The sequence below is a fragment of the Gallus gallus genome, chromosome 5, assembly GCF_016699485.2.
Source record: "Gallus gallus isolate bGalGal1 chromosome 5, bGalGal1.mat.broiler.GRCg7b, whole genome shotgun sequence".
Taxonomy (NCBI): Eukaryota; Metazoa; Chordata; class Aves; order Galliformes; family Phasianidae; genus Gallus; species Gallus gallus.
Window position 1 is genome coordinate 10,108,049 of NC_052536.1, and position 26,601 is coordinate 10,134,649.

General features: G+C 37.1%; 1 protein-coding gene across 1 annotated transcript in view; it reads left to right on the top strand.

The window, feature by feature from the left end:
• The window catches only part of PDE3B (phosphodiesterase 3B), a 76,489-nt gene that overhangs the window by 1,885 nt on the left and 48,003 nt on the right, over positions 1-26,601 (top strand). The window lies entirely within an intron of this gene.

Below are 26,601 nucleotides of genomic sequence, written 5' to 3' on the forward strand. Positions count from 1 at the left end.
TTTTCGTTTGTTTGCTTGTTTTTTGTTTTTTGTTTTTTTTTTTACAGGCCAACTCCCGTGTGGGGCAGTTGGTTTCCATTTGGTAGGTGGCACATGAGCGACGGGGGCTGGGGCTCTGCTGGAGCGGCCAGTTGACCCCGTGCTGGAGGAGCGTGGGGGCCATTGGGAATGAATGGCAAATGCCCGGCTTCTGTGAAGGGATTGTTGCCGCAGAACCCCCCATCTGTTGCTGTGGTGGCCGAAATCCATGAATGCCAAATGAAACGTTCGAACTTTGCTTTGTCGTGCGTTCCATAATGTGCTTCTTGTGATGTGAAATAGGTCGGAGGAAATACGAGGCGAATCTGAAACAGTGCAGCGGTTTGCGAGCGTTTCTTTCTCTGCATTTACGCAATAGAATAATACAGCAGTAATTGTTCTGTGCGTGAAAGGTTAAAATGCCAGTCTGCTGGAACAGGCGTCAGAAGGTTGAAATTATCAAGTGCAGACAATGGGACAAACAGTGTTAAAATACTGTAATAGCAGTTAAGATACGTGGGGGATATTGTACAATAGTTTACTTTCTCTGCACCGTTCCCTTCTAGATAGGAAATACTCTCTGTTTGTGTCGTGTTTGTCTACAGTATAAGAAACATAGAAAATGCAGTAACAGCTTTCATTAACTCTTCTAGATGACAAAAGATACTTGTTTTTATTCAACAGATTAAATGCTTCCTTTGATATTCAGTTCGCTTCCCATAAAATGTGTGTATGTTTCAAGTTAAGACACTTAGTATTCTTCAAGTAACGTCATAAACGTCAACCTAACTAAATACCTGGGATTTATTGGCAGTACTTAAATCATACGTGTTCATAGTAAAATGCAACTGCTTGGTAGACTTCCAGAATTTGATACCTTCATTATCACTAGAAGTGAACAGAAACAACAAAGAGATCTGAAGTTCTTTGTTTTCCTCATAAAGTCTATTACACTTTACAATAAATATTTGTGCTTTATTAGCCATGATTTAAATTGCATTCGTAGATACGTGTTCGAGGCCGTGTGTTATGAGTGATTTTTATGAGGACAAGGCAGGTGAAATACTCTGCTCTTGTGTTTGACTTGGAGAGATATCAGACATTGCAGAGCTGATAAAGCGTCAGCTGCTGGGGCTGGGGGTGACACAGGGAAGGAAGCCCACGGTCTGTGACTGTATTTGACCAAACACTACAACGTCTTTATACTGTTTCCTTGAAACAGAAGGAGTTTATGCACTTAATGCTCTTCAGAGGAGCGTTTATTATGTGAACTTCCATGAAAGACTGATTGTATGTTTTGTAGATGTTTAAACAATACTACAAGACTTCTTTTTCAATGTTAATATTTTAAGATAGTGAATTTAATAAAGACTGCTGGGAAGGTCCGTGGAGTATAAGGAATGTGCTGGTGGAAGTTTGCTGTGTCAGGAATACTTATAATGACAATATTAGTTTAGCTGTCATTCAGTTTGATGCATTTTATATGATTATTAATGCACATTGCACCCTCTACAAGCAGATGTATGTAAGAACAAAAAAAGGCAGATGTAGATTTTAGTTACTTTCTGGGGGGAAAAAAGAGGGTTGCTGGTATTAAGTTTTCAGTAACTTGTTGAATTGAAATTATACCCAACTGTCTAAATACCATGAGAAAAAAGTAGAGTGGGTTGACTTTTGTTTTCTTTTTCCACAAATAAGCTTAAAGCAACAATTCTACGGGATCTTTCCGCATGGAGAGTAGAGGGGCAATTCCAGATGTGCACAACCAGTAGTGTTCGCACAGTGGAGTCAAGTGGAGCTGTCACTGTTTTCTAAGGGTAGAGGTAGGAAGAGGCCCTGTGAGCATGATCCTACAAGTGCTTTCTGATTTGAGGAATATGCTTCTCAAATTTGGATTTCTGCTTTTTGTTTGTCAACAGACAGCAAATATAATACTGAACGGCTGATAATTATCTTTGTTCTTGCCTTTTCTATGAACATCCATGCTTGGCTGTCAAAATCTAATCCACGCCATGTATGCTTTTTTTTCTGCAGTATGTGTGGCTAGTGGTGTAGTTTGGTGGGTGGAGGAAAAGAGTCTTGAATAGGTTATATCCTTAGTATTTCATGGTAGTATACTTAAATGCCATTTTCAAACACACAGATAGAAATACCTGTAGAACAGAAGAAAGTAAATTAAGGCTAAAAATCATGCAAGCACAATGTCTTTTTGAGCTTTACTATGTTATCAGGAAAAGTTAATGGAAATTAATTTGATTTTAGCAGTAAACTGGCTTTTTGTTTCTCTTTTTCAGTATTTATCTTGGACCTATTGATGAATCGTTTGGCAGTACAATTGCAGTATTGACTGGCATTACAAATGTTGTGCAGACAATGTTTTGATTGCATGTTTTAATTACATGCTAATGTTAGCTGTACATACTGTTATCAAAGGCACTGCCTGCATTGGCTGTTCAGTACTTAGTACATGATTTCTTAATGTTATTTTTTATTTGTTGTTGTTTCTTGAAAGCCAGATCAGCACTGGGACTCTAAAGGGTGCAGGTCAGATCTTATAAATAATCCTTGTCTTGAAAAATACTGTAGTGTAAAGCATTCTTTTTACATCCTTGTGAACATGTATATGAGAGCACGTAACTGTGTGTAGGATATGTGATTCTAAAATGTCTATTCGTCTTTACTAAAAGAATAGGCCTTTCAAATTATGCGCATGGGACGTGTCCAAAACAACCTGCAAATAGGGCTAGGTTTTTTTGTTTTGTTTTTTAAAATTTCCTAGCTATCTCACTAGCTTCAAACAAGTAGTAAAGCTGGGTTGTTTAATGGAGAAAAACTTCCATGCTGTGCTCTGTCAGTTAAAGGAAGAGTTGTCTCGTGCTTAGACTGGTAGATTGACCACCATGTCTTGCCACTTTCCATTGGTAGCTATCTTACGCCTTTTATCTTGTACCCTCTGAGGATCAAGTCTTATCTTGTACACTAGGAAGATCAAGACTTGATTTAGAGAGTCTAAACTGTAGATTTAACTTTAAATTAACACAGTTTAGTTAGACACATAAAAACTGTTTCCTGCTTTTAAAACAAATTATATTTTTCCTTAACTGCTGAGGCTATTAGTTTCCTAGGTCAGAAGATGCATGTTAGTAGGTATTTTATATTGCCTTGAAGTTCTTAAGTTCTAGCTTTGCAGCCTAGAAGTGTGAAATGTATCTATCCTTGTATGCATTTGAGGTGATGAGCTCTTTGCAATGTTCATCTTTTCCCGTAGTGGTGGTTGTGGGTGACCCTTACCGCAAGTGTACCTGCAGGCAAAGCCTTGTTTCTGTTGTTCTCTGTGTCTCTTGGGTTTTTATTGATCATCTCCTGGGGTGGGGGTTGGTAATCAAGGTAGAAATGAGTCTGTGTTTAGCTGTGAATGCAATCAACTTCAATGGGATGCAACTGAGTGTTCAAATACAATAAGAGTGAGCGCACAATGAAGTGACAGTCATGGGAAACTGTTTTTGCAACAGTTATTTTGGATGAGTAAGGTTATTTCTCTCTGGTTCTCTCTGGCCTTGACAAAATGTTTTGTGCTAGGCAAAATGAGAAGACTTGGTACAAGTTACATCTTTTTTTTTCTTTTTTTCCTTCTCTATTCTGAAGTTTCTTAGAGTATCTTCAGTTTCTTAAAGTGTCATACCAGAAAGAAAGGATGACTTGAGCACATTCTGCCTGTAGAGACCTGTGGAGAGATTGGAGTTTAAGATGCCATCCCTATGGCAGTGATCACCAGAACCATAATGTGGCTCACAGAGACTAACAAAGATTGCTGAGAGTGCAGTTAAGAAGATGGTTGTTAAGAACTCTGTTAGCTACCTGTAGCCTTAGCTGGTTTTCAGACATCCAAAGTTGGATGGTGGTTTGTTTTGGACAGAAGTAGAAGCTAAAAGCAGGAAAAGGTGTTTGTAACTTGTCAGTGCAGCAGATTAGCTTGATTGTTTCTGCAGGTGTGATTTCCTGTGAACAACATGTAAAGAGAGAAACGAATGAAAGTGAAGACATCTGCTGAGGAAACACTGGAGAAATCTGGGGGAAGTATTGCAGGTGGTGCGTTACAGGAGTGGCCAGAGTGCCAGTGGGAAAGAACTTGAAGAAACTGGGAGAGAAGTTTGTAAGAACTGAGTGATCAACTGTGTGAAAGGGAACTAACAGGATACATTGATAAAACATTGGTTTTCAGCTTTGACAAGAAAGCTATTTTAAACTTATGCAAGAAAATGATAGAGATGTAGAATAATAAGTTCTCAGAAGAATCTCTAGAATGGCAAAAAAAAAAAAAAAAAAAGATTGTTTCCGTGCTGTGGGTCATGAACAGCATGTTCTGTGAGGTTAAATATGAAAGGAGTGAGGATTACAAGGAGTTACGTATGTTTAACAGAGGAAAAGACAACTCCTGTTGAGTTGCGCACTCCTACTTGTGCATGTATGTGTCTGGCAGTACCATCCTAATGAAGGAATGTGACTAATCAAACTGATTGAATGCTATGGCCTTGGAAGTTTCAAAGATATGAAATTCCACCAAGCTTTATGAAAAAAAGTGAGTGGGGAGACCCAATGGGATATGCTGTGACATGCAGCAAGCCCATAGTGTGAGCTGGTGCTCTATATTAGGATCTCACCTGTTTTTCTAGAATAAAACTGTGGAGAGAGAACTGAAAGAACGCATTGAGGTAAGATTTGGGAGAAAGGAAGGACGTTTTCAGTGAGCAAAACCAACTCTTAGCAAGATGAAAAGACACAGCAGAATAAATTATAATGAGGAAAAAGAATAATGGGACTTTTTTTCTGCAACTCAGTAGAAGTAATGAAAGTTTGAATGGTAAATGAGGTCTTGGACTGGATAAGGAAGACTTTTCAATAAATGAATGAATGATAATGGACAATTAAATGCATTGATCACTTTGAGGATGCATTGGAAGTTAAGGAATACTGGAGTCTTCCAGACAGACAGGAGTCAAGAATACTAATAGATTAGAGGTGGTAGGATACCGTGATCCACAAACTTGTTGTTTGACAAGGGAAAGCATGATAAAAAGAGATTGGAGAGATCCCTTCTTAAGCAAGACTGAGTTAAATGACTGGTCTTTGGCTGAGGGAGAGAAAAAAGTGTTGTAGGAACTAGGTACTCCATAAAAAGAATGACTGCTGGTACAAAATTGTAGCCTACGGATCAGGCTAATACTTGAAAAACGATCAGTTGTTTTGTGAAAGGATATACATAAGTTGATCCAAAAGTAATGCCTCCTGCTTATTTCTACGGAAACTACAACAGCTAAGAAGAGCACAATAACTCTAAATGATCGAGCAAATTCTTTGCAAAACATGAGTTTTTTAACATAGTCATCACCTATGACTAGCTATGCTTTTTCACCAGCGATGAACAAGAGCCTGCATGCTGTGCTCAAAAAATCTGTACCAGTGGAAGTGACCCACTGTCATCACTGCTGAAATGCATCACTCACCATCTCGCTGTGCTCACATCCATTGCTTGGTCTCCGTTAACATTCAGCAAATCTCAGTGGGTGCAGATTTTTCTGCATGGAGGAACTCACTGGTACACCATTGTTTCATCTGTGCTTCCGTGTCAGATGCCATTTTGTCAGACTGCCCCTCTGCTACCATCTGTCATGCAGCAACAACATGCAACAGAATGTATGTGGGAAGGTTCAGCCCCTACTGCCATACCAGCAACATCTGCCTCTGACAACATAGGCTAACATAATAAAATAGGAGGCATTACTTTCAGAGCAACCCTCATAATTCAAATAGAGGCAACTGCTTTCTAGAAGTTAGCGTTGATATGTCTGGTTTTCTTTTCATTAACCATCCCTACTCCTACTCTTTGTAGCTTTTGTATTTAGCCTCTTCCTTTGAAATGAGCAAATTTACAGGTGGAGGAACAGAAGACAGCACAGGCAGCTAAGTGATTTTTGTACAAGCCTTCATATTTGATAGTTCAGCATTTAAGAAATACAGTGCAGCTTTTGTGTGTTTTTGTGTCCAGTGCTAACCTCATTTTGTACAAAAGCTGTGGAAAAAGCTGACAAATTTCCAATTAAATGGCCTTGAATGTTAATCTTGTCAAGTTTAGTTACCCAGTTCTGATCTGCCAGCCTTAACATTCCTGTCTTCAACTCTAAATACCTTAATTAAGTTAAAGGGATATTTGCAGCAGATGTTTATTTGTTGTTCACTTGATAAACAAAATGTTATTTAATAAATTGTTAAAATATTCTTTTCCTTACATAGCTTCCTCTAAGGTATTCTAGATACCATAGAAAATATACTATGTGAAGCTGTATTTGGGTGCTTTGGATTTGGTCTTGAGAGATTGTCACTCTTTTATGAGGAACAGCATGAATTAGCAAAATAGGTACATTGCTTTTTTCTATATCCATGTTGGTAATGCTAATTGGAAAAATATGCAGCTGGTTTAATTTGGGCTGAGTACTTTCAATATGCTCAGACCACATAGTGCTGCTCCCACCCCAGTGGGGTTGTACCGCAATCCTGTGGCACACCTGCCTGCTTACATCTATTGTCATTACAGCTTCGTCTGCAGATGTGTGTAATATCAGGTCCTCTGAAAGTGAGTGAGGTGTCAGTTTGTGGAGAGGGTTTTTATCAGTTTTACTGGAATAACAGCTTAGCTGGAAACTTTGCATAGGCATCATGGTATTAAAGCATCTCTTTTAACCTTTGTTATTGGTCATATTATCTTTTCTTTTTGATTAGATTAGACTTTTTTAACGTGATGGCAGGCAAAATGAAGGCTTTAAAAATGCATTTTACACTAGACTCACTGTCTGTATCTTCAGCATGACTTTTCTGCCAACATGGCCTAAAATAAAAGGCTTATACATGAGTTTAGAAACTCTGAGTTTTTCTATTTTTCTTAGTTTAATATTATAAATTAAATTACGAGTTATGTTCATTCTTATGAAAACTTTTTTCTAAGTCCTGGTGGGTGACACCTGTTTACCACATCAGGAATATAGCTTTTTTTTTTCTGTCTGGTGGATTCTTTTAAAGGAATTCTGAATCTCTGAGTACTCTAGTACTGAGTACTCTAATTTCTGACTACAAAAGTACTACTACAAAAGTAGTACTTTTGGCTCTTTGGAAGAGTTTATATCCTTTTTTGTGAACTGCTTCTATGGATAAGGTTTTTTAATGTTTGGTGATAAACACTGATCTTATTTTACACGGGAAATAATGTGTGGTGGCCATTCACCCTTACAGTGGGCATGCCTTGCAAAGTGGACGGCCTTTTAGCTGGGTTTGTAGCTCAGAGGGGATATGAGCTAACTTCTTGTGAGCTTTCTCTGAGGCAGATACTCATCTCTGTATTTATAGGATGTCATTAGTACTTAATGAAATTCAGTGTCATACGTCTGGTTTATAGATGCTAACTTTGTAAGAAAAAATATATTTGAGAAATCTTAAGTGACTGTCTTGAGTAATGGCCACGGTAGCCTCTGTTTCATTTGGTTTGCCAGTGCAGTCAATTCACTGTATTTTTGATATCCACTCTTGTAGTTCTGTAACCCTACATATTACCAATCCAAAAGAATTATTCTTTTGGATTGGTAATTATTTGGATTAATTGGATTGAATTATTGCATAGTCTGAACATCAATTTCAGTTCATTTAGGCTGCTTTTTCTTAGATACAAGTAGTTAAGGTCCCATGTGTAAGAGCAGGAAATTTGTGTTAGAACCTGAAGGTGTGGTTAGCACACTGAAAAAAGTTAAAATCCTGCTGTGCCTGTGAAATACTGCCTGCTCTGCATTGCCCTGCATGAAATGGCTTGGAAAGAAGAAAGCGAAGACACAGGAGCACAGCTTTGCCCTTCGTTAGTTGGGACATGTGAGAAGCAGTCTTTACTTTCCAGAGAAAGAAAGTGTTGATGTGGGTTACGTTGCTCCCACTGAGACTGTCCATACAGTCTCAGCTTGCCATGAAACAGAGATGTATCTGCTGTGAGTTGTTGTTTGTAGCCTGGGGTACACAAACAAACCTTAATGATTTTGAGGGTCTTTGTTCATTCTAATGTATCAATATAGGATAGAGCAGTGTCCTATATCCTATCCTATATCCTAACTAGTAATCACGAACAACTTTGTTATCCACTCTGTCCTTGTATCAGCTAGCTGCCTAGCATCCGTGTGGGAATTACTGAGGTGTGCTTTGAAAGGAAATTTCAATGGAAAAAATAGAATTGCAGTGAAAGAGTTTCAATTGATTGTATACATAGATGTCTGTCTAGGCATCTTCTAGTTGTTGGGTGTTTTTGTAATAATAAAAAAACCTAAGCAATGTTACTTAGGGTCTTTCCAATGATTAAAGAAATGCAGTGTGTATGTCCATATGAAGTTAAAATGAGTGATTACCGTGATGTGATAATAAATAACTTTGTGATGCTATGGCAAAACACAGTTGAGGATACGTTGAAGACAGTTATCTGTGAACTTATTTAATGTAGCTATGGAAAAGTATTCATTGGAATCTATCTACGAGCTTCTTGTTATTTTTTTATTCACCATAGAAGAATGTTCCCCTGCAATGCTAATACTGAAAATCTAATTTTTCTTTCTATTTGGAGCTTCTGGTTGGACAAATTTGGTTAAGATTTTGGAACAGCTGTTCTGTTAACAATATTTTTGCTGGTTTTAATCTCACTTATTATAACTGGCAACACTTTTGTTGGATGACAAATAACTTTTTAAAAAGCTTGCAAGTAAGAGGTTCGTGTGTAACTTTATGAAATGTATGTAACTTTTGGAAATAAGAAGGCAGGCACTGGCTATTGCTTTTGAGTGTAGCCTAGGTTTTCAGACCCTCTGAGATGATGGCTTTTGTATCAAAGCCTTCTGTAGAATGGTCTGAAGGAGAAAATAGTACTTCTGTCTATGAAAGATAACAATTCTTGTGGAGAGTAAAAATCAAAGCTAAGATATTCAGGTTTGAAAGCTGTTTTGTTAAAACCAAGTAAAATCTATTTACATATGACATTTGTTTATGAATTGTGCCTGTTATTAAGACCATTAAGGATAAAAATTCAAGACAAATTCGTTTGGAATCCCATGTTATATCTGGAAATACGAAATTGGTATCCAGTTATAAATAGTGCTCAGGAAAGTGTTACAGCTTTGGAAAAGGTTCAGGCTGTGTTTTGCATAATAAAGTGATGCAATTTCAGAACTAACTACGAGTCAGTAAAACTTCAGTAATTCATCCGTAACACTTCTCCATTGATTAATAAAGGATATAATATAAATTATAAAAATATATAATTAATAATATATAATGTAATACAGAAAGTTAGCTTTATGTCATTTTTCTTGTATGAGACTAGCTGCTGTTAAAATTTCATTTCTAAAGGTTTGTGAGTCTTCTACACTTGCCTTCACGTTTGTTGTGTTAGGAAAATCCCTAGAGTCTGCTGAGCATTTTAGCTTTCAAGTGGAAAAGAGCATGTGTTTCACTGTGTTTAAGGAATGGTGTATATATATACACATGTAGTCCTTACTTGCTCAAAATTCTCAGGCTTGACTGTGATTTATAACTGTGACTCTCCAGTAGTAGGTATTAATAATCTCAGATGAATGCATTCTTAAACTTAAGTTTCTTCCACCTGTCTGATACTGGACAGGCATGGTGTGCCTTTAGATGCTACATCTGTATTTTAAATTCATTTTGCTTGAAAATACAAGAAGATAATTTCCTAGAAAGTAGATGATCAATAGGAAATGGCTCACTTGCTTGTCTCTTTCTCAAAAAGCCATTTTTCTTTCCCTGACTGTAACTGTTTTTAATTTTACAATCATTTTAACGCCTCTTCTTACCAGTGTGTTCTTTGTTCACTTTCTACATATTACAAGACCAGTAACATAATTTAATCAAACATTACAGATGTCATTCAGCAAAGACAAAGGTATCCTGACTTGAAAATATTTTTACTGTTTTGGAAACCTTTCAACCAAATTATTTAAAAAAAAAATTGCATAGAACGTTTGGTAATGCAATTTATTAAACAGAAAGATGAGATTTGTCTTTGCATTTACAACAATCCCTTACGTGAATACTATATTAAGTCCATAACAGAAAAATGATGCATATGTAGCCTGCATTGAAAAAGGCATGTATATTTCTGATGTACAGACACTATTAACTTCGTGTTAATATCTTGCAATATTGTGAAGATATTTGTTTTGTTTGTTCCTCTATTTCTGCAAATTAGATGCAGGGTGTTTGTTCACCTGCTTCATTTTCTATAAACATCATTGTAAATTTGCCAGATCTGAGCTGTTGACATGTAGATTTTTTGTAGATATGAGCTTATTCTTTTACGCTCAAAGAGAATCTGTCCTCAGCAGTGTGGGTAGAGGGGACAAAGGTTCCATAAGTTTCTTTTGGAGAACAGTAAGCATTTAGCCATCTTGCTCATGTTTTGCGTAACTCTATTGTAAGCGAGTGAGGAAAGCGAAGTAGCAGTAGCTTAGGCTCAAGTGCTGTAGCTGTAGCAAGAATAGCTGGCTGATTAGTGATAATAGAGAGTGAACCCTGCCTCGACAAATTGTTACTGAACGACCCTCTGTTTTTCCTCCAATCAAAAACAAGGGGAAAGAAATAGAGGGTTTCTATCCTTCAAAGTATCTTCCTGCAGTGTTTTGCCTGATCTTTCTAATACTGACGTCTGCATGTGAATTTGAGCTGTTTCATTCAGATTACCACTTGGATTGTAGCAGGATCAGTAGGAGTAGAGGAATATTTTCTGTCTTGATGTGTAGAGCTCTCTTTGCCATGTATTGAAGGAACTCTGGCAACTAAATTAAACCAGACTTCTGCAGAATTTTTTTTTTAAAAGGAAATTCTGAACTTTATTTCTACTTTCTGAGTAATACTTTGGCTCAGCATGTCTTCTAGACTCCCAGCTGTGTCTCAGGTCTGTCTTTTAGTTCCCATCAGCTCCACTTCACTCTTTGAGATGTTCTGCAGTAGTACCCCTGCAGATTTCAGGAAAAGGGGTAAGCCAAGAAAAGCTGGAGTCAATAGCTGTGACTTCCCTATGTTTGCCTCTTTTCAAGTGTCATTTGGGAGGTTGTTCAGCTTGGAGGACAGAGCTATATTTTTTTTCTTGTGTCCCATGCAAAGCATAGCAGGAGACAGAGAGCTGGAGCATATCTCATGATGGTACATTCTGTAGCTGGGAGACTGTTATAAAGCACGTAACGGTTCTGCCTGTTGCAGAAAAGTGTTTGATCTTTGGTATTTGGATAAACTCCCAAACGTATCACAAGGCTCTCAGAGGCTAACCTACCCTGCAGGGTGGACTTGTTATATATCAATTAAACAAAGGAAACGACTAAGTCATTTGGTGCCTATTTAGGTATGAGTAACTTTTTATGCCCTCTGAGAGAACTTTCTGTGGATGTTTCTTTGCTATCTAATTCAGATAGCTAAAAATTCACTTTCTCAAAGTTATCCTGAGCAATCTGTACAATCTTCCCAAACCTTGAATCCCATAACCTAAAACCATCGTGCAGCCACCACAAAAACTGCACCTTTCAAGGACCAAGGAAAGGAAATTGCTGTCAACAGTTCTCAGTCTGGAGATGAGATTTTTCCCAGGTGCCCCTGGTCCATCTTTGAATAGATCTGGAATCTTTTGGATCCCAGGGTAATGTTAGTTTCGCTGGTACCTGCTGGCCTGCATCCTTCTCTATCTGTTTTTCCATTCAGTTGAAGAAAACTGTCTCTTGGTGAAAAAAAAATATTTATTTTCCCGTAGTCATAAATTTTCTTCTGCCTTCCTTCCTACTATATTGGTGCTGGAACATCAGAGTGAGGAGGAGTGCAGGAGTATGGGAAGAATCTAAGAAGAGATGCAGTGGAACACTATATTAATAGAGTAGAAAATCCTGCTGTCTAACACATCTCCATTTAGAGAAACACATCACTGAGAGGCTAGAACGTAGTTAATTGCTAACTAAGCCAGAGCACTGATTATATCACGTAAACATGGTAGCCCTTTTTGTTTCTTGTTTTTAAATAAGTATAGTTGCTAGTGCATACCAATGTGCTGGTTTTTGGGGTGGGTTTTTCTTTTGGAGTTTTGTATTAGTGTACTCATTTGCCTGTACACCTGGCCTTTTTTTTTTTTTTTTTTTTTTTTTTCCCCAGTGCTTTTGTTTTCCTTCTTAATAAGTTGTGACACGAGATTTGAGCAAGAAGGCCTCCCAGGAAACTGGAAAAGCCATGATGCATTTGAAAGATTTAGACTATTTTTCTGGAAAACCAGGAGTAGAGTTCTTCTTAGAGCAGTGAGCAGTTGTAGCTTGATATGAACGTGGTCTTTTTTGGGGGGGAGGGGGGAAGGGACCAGAAGAGTCACTAGCATTGTCTTCTTCCTGTACCTTCACCTTTTTGATATCTTTCTGACCACTGCAGAGAACGAGATGCTACGATAGGTTATTGTGTTGGCTGTCATCTGTCTGTTTCAGAATGCTTTGAGGGATTTCACACTTAAAATTGCACTGGGTACATCAGTTGGTGAAGGTGAGAGACTTTTTTTTTTAAACCATAAACTTCATGTGCATTTTGCCTTTGTGAAGCACTGCCCAGAGTTTTTTTTTTTTAACAAAATGATCCTTATCTTTCCTTTTTGCTTCCTTTGTGCCCTGTGATTATTCCATAATACTGAAAAAATAGTTAAGTTTTGCACCAGATAAACACTGATGTCAGCACGTAACAGTTGTATGCTGGGAATAGTTTGTTGCTTATTTATTCCTGTCACCAAATAGCCAAATTCACGTTCACACTTAGAAGGGAATCCTGGAAGTGTCCACACTGTTTTGTGCAATATATTGTCAGGCCAATGCATGCGCTCTTTGATTACCATTTAATCTTAAAATTACCATTATTAATTTGCTCTAGAATCCACAGTGCCTCTGGAAGAGATGATCAAGAAAATTCTGGAGCTGTAAATTTAACATTGGAGGTGCAGATAATGTGATATTTTATGTAAAATCTGCAGGTGTTAAAGCTTTTTACGTTCGAATGGGCAGAGGCTCTCAGTAGTGTTCCTGTATTTTTGTTTTAAATGCAAATTAGAAGATAAATTACAAACTTTTATTTAAGACTGTTTTCTTTTTCACGTTGCTTTTTCTCAATTCAAAAGAGAATGCAGCTTAGGCAGCCTGTGCAGAAGTGTGAGAAAGTTAAGAATGCGTTTATAAAACATTTCTGTACGAGTTGATTTCCAGATACGATAGGTTAACCATAAGGCTGTTAACCAAGGGTTAAGCTCAGTATGTTTCTCTGGCTGCCGAGTGAAACAGGATGCAGTGACTACATTGTCAGACTGCTGGTGTGAGTGCAAACAGATGAGGAAATGCTGGATCAGGCACTTCAGCAACTTGGGCTGTTACCGAGGAAACGGTTTGCGTCATACTTGCCAGCAATTAGCTTACAGTTCTTTTATTTTTGATAGTGTTGCAAGCTGAACTTGACTGTTACAAAGGAAAAGGCTGCCTTCATCTCCAACTGTTAGGTTGTGGCTGAGCTGTGGCTGGCGCTCATGAGAATTCGCAAGTGTAACTTGGGATAAATTGCAGTTATTTCAACTCTCCAGCCTGCTTCTGCAAATAACACCAAGTTGTGCTTGGTTCTGGATGATGTGCAGTCACATTTTTTTCTTTTCAGAGCGACTGATCATCCCTTGTTAATGAAATTAAGCGCTGCTCAAGTTTCAGCAGCGCTTCAGGTTTCCCCACCTTGTCTAACAGTTATATCAAAGTATTTTTGCATGTGCAGAAATGTTACATATCCATTTTGAAAACTGTTGTTTTCATATTACTTGAGACTTAACCTCTGGAGGAAGAGATTCTCTTCCTAATATACTTTTTTTTTTTTACTGTATTGATTAAACTTCAGCAACTTTCAGTGTTACCTAATCACTCATTTAAACCAGCGAGTGTTGAAAACAGTATGTGTTTTGTCTCAGAAAATCATAATTTCTTTTGCATTTCGCTTAAACTGTGAACAAAGTCACAGCGGCTGGTTTAATATTGATGTATGTTGTTAATATGGGAATTGCCTTATGGCTGCCTACGGGGAGTTAGTTTTTAGAGGAAAATCATGCAGTGAAAAGCAGGTTAAACCAAGGATATTTGTGGCTGTCTTTACCCTTCTGTTGTTATGTGAATAAACGAACTACTGTTAATAGTATGTAGTTGCAGGCTAAACCTGTTAAGGTGTCTAGAACGCAGTACACATGTTCCTGTGATTGTATTAAGCTTAGTAAGTTATTATCTTTTCCATCTTTGAGTACTAGGATTTTCAATTTACTTTGGAAGAAGCTGTCCAATTTTTTTTTTAAGTGAAGGTGTTTGTTTTTTTTTTTAATAATACTGACAGACGATCACCTAGAGCTCTATCTGAAGTCTATAGGCAAAGCTACTTTAAAAACAAGCAAGTAAAAGAGCTTAAATAAAAGGCATGGAAAGATTGCTATGGGTAGCTGTTGTTCTGCACAGTTGTGGTAGATTTACTTATCCACAAAAGTCTAGCAGCCCATGTTTTCTGGGGCATTTTTTACACTGTATAGACAACACATGTTGTCTATACTTAGCTGGCCATTTGGATTGCATTCCACACTGGTATCACTCTATACCTGGACTGAGATCTTTCTATGGGATTACCTTTGTTGTTGTTAATATTATAAAAATATTTGGGGTGGGTGGAGTTGACTGAAGCACTGAGATGCTGTTCCAAAGGAAGAATGACTGCTTTTGCTACCAGTTCGAAATGGTTTGACTGACTTGTCCAGCCTCACTAACATACGTCATCGTGTGTGGCCACTGCTTGATATGTGCTTCATTTGGTGTGCATTCATCGTATCTCCACCTCAAGTTAGAAAGTTTTACCATTCAGGGCAGTGAGTACTGGGGTTTAAATCTGTAGTTAACAAATGGTTAATAGAGGTGTGAATAAAACAGGACCTGGATATCTGAAGTTGATGTGAATTTTGTTAATTTTATTTATTGCTGACAGTATAATGGGAGTTATGGTGCTGACAGATCACAGTTGGACTCTGTGAGTGTATGTCTAGGAACTTTGCCATTTGTTTAGGCAAATGCCTGCAAGTTATGCAATGCATCAAGCATATGGAATATTTTGTTTTATCCTCATTTAGTCATTTTGCCCCATAAGCCTTGTCATCATCTTCAGTGAAGGAGGTGGGAGTTTAATGACCACGTTCTTATTTTTAATGTTGTTTAATTATCTCAATTTAATCTTCGTTCTGGCACTTGCTAGTTATTTTCAAAGTGCTTTTGTAAGCTAACAATACTCAGTTATTTTCTTTCCCAAATTTCATATTGTCAGCCTGACTATTCAGTACATACACGTTTCAAAAGATTAGTTGGTAATGAGATGTAACAGCAGATGTACCTGGTGGTATCTGACAGTAGCTGGTGTATAATCTTGCAGGCAGTATGGTAAGGGACCGTGTTTTTTAGCAAAGTCTGTGAAGTTCCACATGATTTTTGGAGAAGTATTTGTTGTATATAGATTATAGATATGTCTGTTGTAGCCTTGTGAGTACGTAAGTCAGCTCATCTCACGCTGTATGTTCTATAACTTCGAGAACCTGTTGTATAGGAGAGTGCTATGAAAGAGAAAATGATCTCTTCCATCTTCCTGTGATTGTGATTCTTACTGAGGTTAGCAAATCTGTAAACTGCTTTTTGCAACTCTTACACTGTGCAGTATTATATAGAAAATTGCACTGAAAACAGCAAGGAAGTGACCGATAGTCCATTGTTTCTTTGTGTATAGAGCCAAAGTAGCCAGCAGTAAGATCACCTGATGTAGAAAGCTTTGCGTCAGAAATATTTTCATGTTTTTGTGCAATGCAAAGAGTATTTTTCATCTGCGCTTTCTGAAATCGTGGTTATGAGCTTAAATGATCATTAGGATCACCTATCATGGTTTTTAAAACTGTTTTTCCCACTGTCTCATTTGAATAATATTCTTCCAGACCTTTCTATTTTAAAGCCATCTTTGCTAGTTACCATTTTGTTTCAATTCAGTCATTAAGAGCAATACAAGTAGTGATGTAAATTTACTTCTATTCACCAGCCTATTTCTCCTGATATTAAAATCTCTGTTTACTCTCAGTAGGAAGCTTCTCTTACAGCTCCGCCCCAAGGAAATCCCAAGTTTAGGCTGTAGTAAATCTGTCAGCTTTGTTTATTTTGGAGTTTTTGAGAATAAAAGCTACGGGGAGTTACTGGGGAGACATGACTTAGCCACCTCTAAAAACTTCCAGGCATGTCACACATTTTCCTTTTGTGATTTTCACGTTCATATATTGGTCTGTATCCAAATAACTAATTCTTTCCCATTTTTTTCAGTGTTAATTTTCATCTCTATCAGTTTGGTATCCATGTAGAATCTGAGTCCTTTATTCAGTACGATTTAACAGTTTACTTAAATCCTGTGGAATGGAGAGCTCTTTTCTCATTGCCTTATGTGTCAGTTGCAGGTGATCTTTCTGGGTCATCATATTCCACTATAATTTTCTCCGGGGATGCTAATTTTATTTAAATAAATTGATTTAAAATGTCTTCTGTGTACAACAGCTGTTTAGAGGAGATGCTTACTAAGATGCACTCTGGAGACAGGGACTTCAAAGGTTTTTAAGATCAAGTGATATTACTAAGTCTTCCATACCTCCCTCTAATTTTGGGATGCTGAACCCTTTTGAATACACCTCTGGTATCTTCTCTGTATGGTACTCCCCCTACCACCTCCTCATCCTTCCTTCACACTTTGATTTTAATGCTTGGGTTGTTTTTTTCTTTTTGTCTGTTTGCTTTTTTCCCTTTTGCTTCTTTTCTTTTATGATAACACCACCAGCAGAATTAACTTAAATTTACGGTGCAGCTTTTCTTGGCTGGGAGGTATGGTACAATTGCAGTGCAAATTGTAATTAAAATTTTAAGTTCTGGGGTCAGAGCGTACTTGGTGATAATTCCTTCGATGCAGAGTTCTATGTTCAATTTAGATCAATCCTTATGTAGTCATTACAAATTTTAAAAAGTACTTTTTGACCTTTAGGCATATCCTTTCTCATCTGACCATCTCTGCTCCAATTCTCTGAGCACTTTGTGGCACTTGCAGTGATGGAAGCGGTCCTTCCCAGTGCCGTTTGCTCATTCCTGCCGTGGCTCTGTCCCTCTTTGTGCTGACACAAGCATTCATGAGACTGCACAGTGAACTAAATTGGGGAACTAATCCATGTTAAAACTAATCAGTTCTTTTTTGTAGTTCCTTGCCACGTGTCTGCATGAATGCTTTTGCTGCATAAGGGAGGGAGTGACACAAGGATGGGAATAAGCAGCTGGGGGAGAACAGAACTGCTCCTTTATTGTGGCAGTGCTAACTTGTGCTGGTCTAAGAGAAATAACAGCAGTGCAGTTTTAAAGAATGGATGTGTTAGAACTTCCCACCAAATCATTCAGAATAGCACTCCCTCTGCCTCCCAGAGCCCCTTTGTGTTCTGTTTCTTGGGTGTACTGCATGTTCTGCGTTTATCTTCTTGAAATACAAGGAACAAAAGTTAGTGTACACGTTTAACCTAGTGAACTAAGTGGGGCAGAGGGTTCCTTTGAAAATCAGTTTAGGATTTTGTGGTAGTAGATGGTATCATACTACATTCATACGTAAGAACAGAATGGGCTGATAAAGAACACGTGGAATTAAGTTCTTTCTTATATCTGGGTACTTAGCTCCTTCAAAATAGCGCTTTAATGCTATCATGCTTATGTGAAAGGCCTTCGTTGTTTCAGAATGGAGTGAATTGAAAAGATAAAACTGGAACTATACTGGATCATCTTCTGAGTCTTATATTCAGCAGCCCATCATGCTCCCATCTACAGTACTAAATAGTGAACTTGGTAATGTGAAAAAAAACAAAACTTTTATCTCAGAAAGTGGAAGTCCTGATTCAGGTAGTACAGCTTTCCTACTTTGATATTGCTAGATGTTTTGATGATTTTTCTGCCCGTTTTTCAAGTAGTTGAAATTCTAGATAAAGTTAGTTGATGCAGTAAGAAAGTTTCAACTCAGTTTTCTACAGTAACTCTCCTGTGAGACTGGACTGAACTTAATGGGGCAAATAATTCTCATGATTTCATTCCTGCCACCTTCAGAGTTCTGTTAGGCTTGTAAACTTCTGTGATATGGAATTGTGCAATCTAATAATGTGTCACTTAGTCCTTTCAAAATAACTATGAATCTGTGTTATGTTCACCTGAAAGAGATGTTTGCCTATTTGTTCTTTCTACCATCCCAGTAAAATCTCTAATGTAAAAGGCATTAGCTACTATTAACATTCTTTGGCTGGAGGGGTTGGGAATGGAGAAATGCAAATAGGTGCACTATGCTTCTGACGTCAGTTTTGAATAATTCATCTGTTAAAGTGTATATGCAAATGACTCCATCTGGAGTACTCTGTCCAGGCCAGCAGTTCATAGCATGGGAAAGGTACAGAGCAGTTGGATTGCATCCACAGGAGGGCCACGAAGATGATCAGAGGGCTGGAGCGCCTCTCTTATGAAGAAAGGTTGAGGGAGTTGGGCTTGTTCAGCCTGAAAAAGAGAAGGCTCTGGGGAGACCTTACTGTGGTCTTTCAGTACTTGAACAGAGCATACAGACAGGAGGAGGACTGACTTTTTATGTAGTTTTGTAGTCATAGGATAAGGGATAATGGCTTCAAACTAAAAGAGGGGAGATTCAGGTTAGATTAGGATTAGGTTAGGAAGAAATTCTTTATTCAGAAGGCAGTGAGGCACTGGTACAACTGACCAGAGAGGCTGTGGGTGCCCCATCCTTGGTGGTGGTCAAGGCCAGGTTGGATGGAGTCCTGGGCAGCCTGAGCTGGTGGGGGGCAGCCCTGCCCATGGCAAATGAATTGGAAGTAGATTATTTTTGACGTGCCTTCCAACCTAAACCATTCTATGATCTGCTTCTATTGTGAACTTCTTGACATCTTTTTTCTACCTTATGCTCAAGGTTTATTCTCAAAGAGAGAACCCTGTAAAAGTGCTTGCAGTTCTACCACTTTGAAATCTTGTATTTGTACATTTTTATGAAGTCTGAAATGTTCTATCTTGTGCTGTGCAACTAACAATTGTTTTCTGACTCAAGAACCTATTCTGATCACCTAATTAAGGCAGGGTGGTTTTCTTGTTTGCTTTTTTTTTTAATAATGCTAGGGAAGATAAAGTAGAAATTTGCACTTACGTTGATATAAAAAGCAAAAAAAATGTTAATTATATCAATGATTGTCAAAGATTAAATTCAGATTTAGGAAAAGTGAGAGGAAAAAACATGAAAGGAGCAATAAACTGGTAAGAAAATGTTAATTGCATAAAGAAGAAATACGACTGTAGGTAGAAGCATAAAACTTGCAACTGTTGTTTTGTTTAATCAAATTTTGGTTTGGTTTAAGTTGGAATAACAAGCTAATGCTTGATCAGCTTGATAAGACTTGATAGTTTATCTTCTGTGCTGCTTATTCCTAGCTAGAAGATGGAGTTATAATACTTTTTGAAATATTAGGTAACACTATGGATTTAGCAGTACTTGGGTTTTATCTATTTTGGTGGTGTCTGTGCAAGACGATCAGTTCTACACAATGCTGTGTGAAGTATGAAGAGTGTGCAAGGTCCTCTGTCACTGCTCTGAGATTTTGAAATAAATGTGCCCAGATGGCAGAAATATACTGGACAATACAAATACATTTTAACTGAGAAAATCGTTAGAAACATATTGCAAGAAATAGGTGAGAGCAATTATTAATTGACCAGGAGTTAGGCAGCCCCTTTTGAATAGTGCGGAAGTGTCCTTTATCTGTCATGCATTAGGATGACTACAGAAAGAGATAATGACGCTACACCATTTTAAGAAAAGAAGTACAGTGACTACAGTTAGTGATATCTGTATCTAATGCTGCTCGCAGTACAACTGAGGCAATTAGCAGCATACTCTGAGACCTTCTGAGGCAATTGGGTAAGTGTGGGTGGATATTTTGTGTTGAATTCCATTCTGCCATTTATCTTTTTGACTAATTGGGCATTTGGAAAAGTAGCCTATAATTCTTAAACATTTTGCCAACGCTCCTTTTGAAGTTGATGGACTATCAGAAACTGAATATTTTATGAAAATTACCCTGTGTTTATTGTAAGTGGTCGGTGCTGATAGGGATCCAAAACAAGGCCAGAATAGGCAATTCCAGTCTGATCTCCCGTCCTTATTTTCTGTACTATGTGGAGCCTCCAGTCAAAATTTTCTTTGTATGCTAAAAGCTTTGTTCTACATGAAAATGTACTGCGTGTTGATTGACTCAATTAATTAATTAGCTAAGTTTCAGCCCTGGGTCATTTGAGGAAAATTCTCTCATCTTTTGGTCAGAAACATGCATTGAACAAGTGATTTCACAGTGCTCCTAAGTGTTTTGCTGTATTGGTGTTCAATATAGCTCAGTTAACAATAACGTTATACATAGATGTATACATAGATGTATGTATAACAATACATGTTATACATACATATATAGATACTATTTGTAATAGATTTTTATTTATTAGACTTCATTAAATAAAATGAAGCTTGATTCCTTCTTTTCTTGGGACACATATATAGCAAAGGATTCTTATTTTGCCAAAATGCTTCAAGATAACATTCTTGGAAGATAATATTTTGTCCAAAAAGTTCTTAAAAGTTTCAAAACATTTTGCATTTACAATAGGAAAAATAGGAAATTATTATGAATATTGGGTATTGATTGGATGTGTGGTTTGTTTGTTTGTTTGTTTTTACTTCATAACCTTTTAAAATGGTTTTGTGTAGCTTTTTGGTTTTATTTGATTGAAAGATGGCTGCGTTCTGCTGTCCTGGCTACTCAGTAATGATTGTTTAACTGTGTACATTAATGTACCCCCAAAAATTCATTGAAAGTAGAATGCCTAACATTGACAAAGCATTTGTGTTCTTCCCACTCAATTTCTGGATCAATGTATTTAAAGTCTGACTTGTTATGGCATGTCTAAATATGAAAAAATGTCCCTTAGGTTCACACTGAAGTCTGGTAACTTAACAAACATCTGCACAGCCTACTTTTATATTAACAAAGCCATTTTCAGCATCAAAAATATTGTCCAAAACCTTGAAATGAACAGATTAAACTTAAATTGCAGCTTTTGTTTTTTAAATTTTGAAACGTAAACTTAGTATTCTGACTAGTTTCAAAACTTACATAAACTTTATAATAAGCTTATTTTATTTAACTAGTTATAGTCCTCTTTAATTATCATTTTTACATACCGAGCAACTTACTTTTCTAGTTTTCAAAGTAGTAGCTCATTTTCCATTTCCTGAGGCAATTAATTAAAACTGTGTGATAGTGAGAGTTAACATTGTTTAAGCGTAATAGTCTGAGTCAGTCTTATGGTGTTTGTAATAACAAGTTTCCACATCACTTTTGTAAAGCATTGATGCAATTGTCTTTTTTTTTTTTTTCATTGAAGCATTAATCAATTTCACTGTTCCATTCTGTATATTAGTCGTCATTTCTTTTCTACGTGGCTTTTTCTGGTCTTAGCCAATTCATTTTTGTAGACTGCAGGTTGATTTCCCTCTAAATAACATCTTTTCTTCTTGTTAAAGCTTTAATCCTAAGCTTGAAAATATAGTCCTTCCAAGAAGAGAAAGCATCTTTAGCAATTTAAGTGATTTCCAAAGTTCATTTCCAGGAAATAATTTCCTGTCTCCTGTTTCACCTTCCTCTGAAATACAAGTAAATGACACTGTCCCATGCTGCCAAACTGCTGTATTTGGAAAGAAATGTTTGTTCCCTTCCCACAGACATTGTCCTTTGTTTTAAGTTGGAGGTACTTCTATAAGTTAATTTACAGTTAATATAACCCTGTTCTAACTTACAACCTTAATATTTTGTAAATGTTAAAAGGTATCACTGCAAGAGTTTTATCACCAATAAATGTATGCTGAGTAGTGTATGTGCACATACATGTGCGTGTGCAGTCCCTGTTGTTGATGGTGTCACTCGGTAACTTTTGTCATGCTCCTACATCCCTGGTACCTTTTATCAGTTGGCCTAGTTCAGTTAAATTTGACAGAGAAGAATCATCTTGAATTATATAATTCCTATATGTTTCATGACAACCAGTAGCCAGCAAGTACTCTTGGTAGCCTACTAATACCTTCATTACAAGAAATACTGAAGCTAGAGTAAGTATTGTAAGGAAGGGAAAACAAGGCGTTTAAGTCTTGCAACTCCAAGGTGCCAAGTCATCTAGTCATAATGCAAAAGTTCTTAGGAGTTCATCACCTCCGCCCATCACAGAGCTACTTACCTGTTTTTCTGGAAAAAGCGTGCTTACTGTTGAGTTGTTCTATTCAAGTTCTGGGAAGATGATCTTCTATGTACTGCAATGTGACAATGTATTTTTTTGCCACATTACAGGATTTTTACTATTCTTCAGTCTTTAGCTGTTGCTGAAACAAGCTGTCTAGTGTTGACATCTTTGCGATAAATAAAATACTGTCTCTTTAATAATATAATAATACAGTTTATTCATGCTCTGAGCCTTTCTCATAGTAGACTGCAACTTGTTTGTTTGTAACAGTTAGATTGCAGGATGGGAATGACAATGGCCGATCTTTGAAGGAAGTACTTGAACAGTTCTGCTTCAGCATGAGGTATGCTTTAGTGCCATTGCTGGAATGTGAAAGCAAGCTGTTTTACTGGTATTTTCTCATTGAGAAGCTGGAGAGTACACCATGACTTATTCTTGTGGAGCCCTGAATAGTGAAACAAAGAGCAGATGTGTTTCACATTGTTAGCAGATAAGATTATATGTATGTTTAGATTCTGAATGTTGCCTATTTCAGCAGGGAGGTGATTTCTAGAAAGAGGAAGATGAAGAAGGGAAAAGAATGTCCTAATTTAAATCTTGATTGTTGCCTAAGGTCAACGGCAAAATTGACTTTCTAGTAAGTCTTACCTCTTTTTGAATACAAAGTTGGCATTGTGGGAGTGTAGTTCTAACTTTAGGATTCTGCAAGTGTGTGCTTAGTGCACTGGCTGCATTTTCAGTAACAGTTTAGACCTTTGCTTCTGAGTCTTTGCTTCCTATTGCAAGTCATGTTTAAAATATTATCTGAGTATCTTCTGAATGTTTATGTATGAGAAGCTTACAAGCAATGAGTCTTAGACAACAGAGTCTCCTGCTGGTGCTGTCTATTGAAGCACTGTTAAACTGTCTTGTAGCCCCTTAAAGTATGGAACAGTTGGAACAGCTGGCTGTTCCTTTGATTGTTTCCAGACACAGCAACAGAAAAATGATGCTTTGTTTCCCGAGGGTGTTTGGAAGCTGGCAACTCAGTTCTCAGCTGTCATGGTGGGAGATGTGATGGAAAGTGAATTCAGAATCCTGGAAAAGTAGACTGTAGCTTCCACAAAGCAAGCTGAAGCAATTTCTGAACTATCACAGAATAAATGAAGAAGGCTTATGTGAATTTAGTAGAGCTGATTTTTTCTTCAGACTTCTTTGCTTGACTTTCAGATAACTGCTTTTGGGCCAAATGACCTTTGAGAGTCCATTTCAACTGAACTATTCTGTTCTACTTAGACCTTTGGCTGGTGTCAGAACATCTTAGTTTGGGATCACATAGCCAGTGTTGGCCTACATTACTTCTGGACATTGTCCAGAGAGTACTGCTTAGGGGTGAGTTGAAATTGCAGGTACTGTTTTGCTCCAATTTGACAAAACAACACAAAACAAAAACATGAGATGAATGAAACCACAAGTTATTTTCTTCAGATCGAATTGATGGTACTTGCAGCTTTTCTTAGTCTTTGTTTTAGTGAATTTGGGGAGAAATTGTGTAAGACTCTCTGCATGTCTTGAAATTAATATCTCAAAAATGAGGGTTATCCCCATTTGCTGTACTTTACGTAGTTTTTCCACTTTGTCTATGGATGGTGGATTTCTGTTGGCAGGAAGTAAGTGGGAAGTATTTCTAATTTTGACTACTTTCATTTGAAGTAGTGTCTGTTCTAGCAATCCTTTCCAAATTCATAGCAGTTCTTCTGTTAGCTTAAAGGAAGAGGGTGATTACCTCCAGTTGAAAAACCGTTCAGGAGAATGTATGTATGACAAAAACTGATAAATGCATACACAACATTAGGCCCAGCTCTAATGAGAACTCCTTAAATTCCACAGGCTGAAACTGGAGAATACCTGCTAGATGTGTAATACAGGGATTTAGCAGTTCAGTAGTATTTTTTAAGCTTGTGCAAACCACACACTTTTTTTTCTTTTTTCTTCAATAGATTACAATAGATTTGTAACAAAAACACAAACATATATTTCATATATGTACCTTATTATCAGTTTTCAAAATGATGTGACAAAGCACATTGCCACAGTATACATTTTGTAAAATATAATTCCTTTTAAAATACTTGTTTTAGAAAAGGCACTTTTTTGTGGAAATTAAAAATGGATTGGTGGGAATAGATTAAAGACAACAGTGATCACCTTGCACTTAAAATTAAGTGTTTTACAATGTAGACAATTTAGTAATGTCTCACAACCATTCAGCAGTAGTTTCAAACTCTGTAACCGATTGTTAAAGAACTGAAAGTGTCAGGCTGTTGGAAATTGTTCATTGTGAGTTGCAATGGACTGATAAACGAAACTGCGTAAACAGTTTTCACACACATTCTTTCCAAATTAAAATTCTATAACTGTAAAATTAAGTTTGGGAAGCTGTCCCAGTCCACTTTTTCAGCTCTATGGTTTTACGGTTTTATCCTTGAAAACAATTTTCCTATAAAGTTATTTAAAGTACAGCACTTCTAGATTCCTTAAATGTCAGGCTTTGTAAACATTTCTAAAATAATGGTAGGATGATTATTTCTATTGCTGCAGGTTGTTTTGTGAGATCTTCTGTGTTTTTGGTTTTTTTTTTTGCTGTGGGAACAACGGGTCTTTGTCCCTGTAAACAGTTACCCAATGAAGTACTGGCTGGATTTGAATTTTTGTTTACAGATTAAACAGAAGTGAAAGAAGCTGAAAGCTTGCATTCCAAAACTGGTGACTTCTGGGGAAGGGGGGGAATTATACCTTTTAAAATATGAAAAAATAAATCTATCACTCTTAGTGGAGTTATACTCACTGCAAAGTATGCAGATCAGCGTTCTTTGAAAATACAATGAAGCTTTTAGAATTTTTTACACGTTTTTAAATGATTTGTAAGCCTTTTCCTGAAACTATGGTGAGTCCTGCATACTGTCATTCTCTTTTCAATTGTAAACATAGTTTCAGTACTACCACTTTTGCACCAAACGCTGTTCCTAAGCGACTGCTGACGTCAGTTGGTGCTGCACAAGAAGGTTTGTGTGTTTATCTGCTGTGGGCAGACTCTTAGAAAATACGAAAGTATGTAACTAGATTAGGTCAAAGAGATTGCTGCTTTAAACGAGCATACATACTGTTTGCAGTGTCATACTTCATTTTTTCTATATTTTATTTTGATTAGCAATTTTATCTTCTTTTACATACGTCATGGTATCTAGTTTGCAGGAGACAATCAGGAGGGGTATATGTTCCATATATGTTCCCTTTGCAGTTGCTTTAAAGGGGGAGCCTTTTAAAATTCTTTTCTATAGTATAGCTAGAATAATCTAAAAGGAGCATAAAGCTTTTGCGTATTTGATTGCAAGGCTAGAAGCAGTGTTAGAAGTGAAAGCAGGCATACGATTTCCAGTTCAAGTGAAACATATTTACTTAGTGATTTTTGGCTAGAGCATATACATTTGGAATGATACTCTTGGAGTACTTTGCTGCCTGCTTTTGTATTAAACAAAATCTGAGTGTAACTGGTTTAGTAACGTTTATGAATTTTAATTTCTTCTTGGTTATACTTGCAATGCACCCATGCTAAAGAAAAATTACCTATAGGAAAAAGTCCTTATCGTTATATGAAAGTAAAGCATGTAGTAGTGAGACTGCAGTTATGACAGTACCAAGAAGAGTTTATAGGAAGTAGTATTACCAGATAATGTATTATGGCAGTAAGAAAAATGACAAGGTGTTGTTGCTGTTTTGCAGAAATTTTTCTTCAGTTCAAAGATTAGAAGCAGTGATCTTCAGAAATAGGTAGAAGCTGAGAACAGTTGCTCCAAATTAACTTAAATTAGATGCCAAATTCACCTGAATTAGACAAAAATGCCTATAGGACATTGGAATATGTTGGCAAGCATAAAAGTGAAAAACTAAGTAAGGTTCAGACAATGTAGCTGTTGTGGTCTCACTGGTCTCAAAGTCCATTTCAGTATTTTAACATTTCTTGTACTGGCGTAATGTGTTATCCAATATGGCTTTAAAAATCTGAGGATGGAGGCTGCATAGCCTCTTCAGGTACTTTGCTTCACTGTGTCCC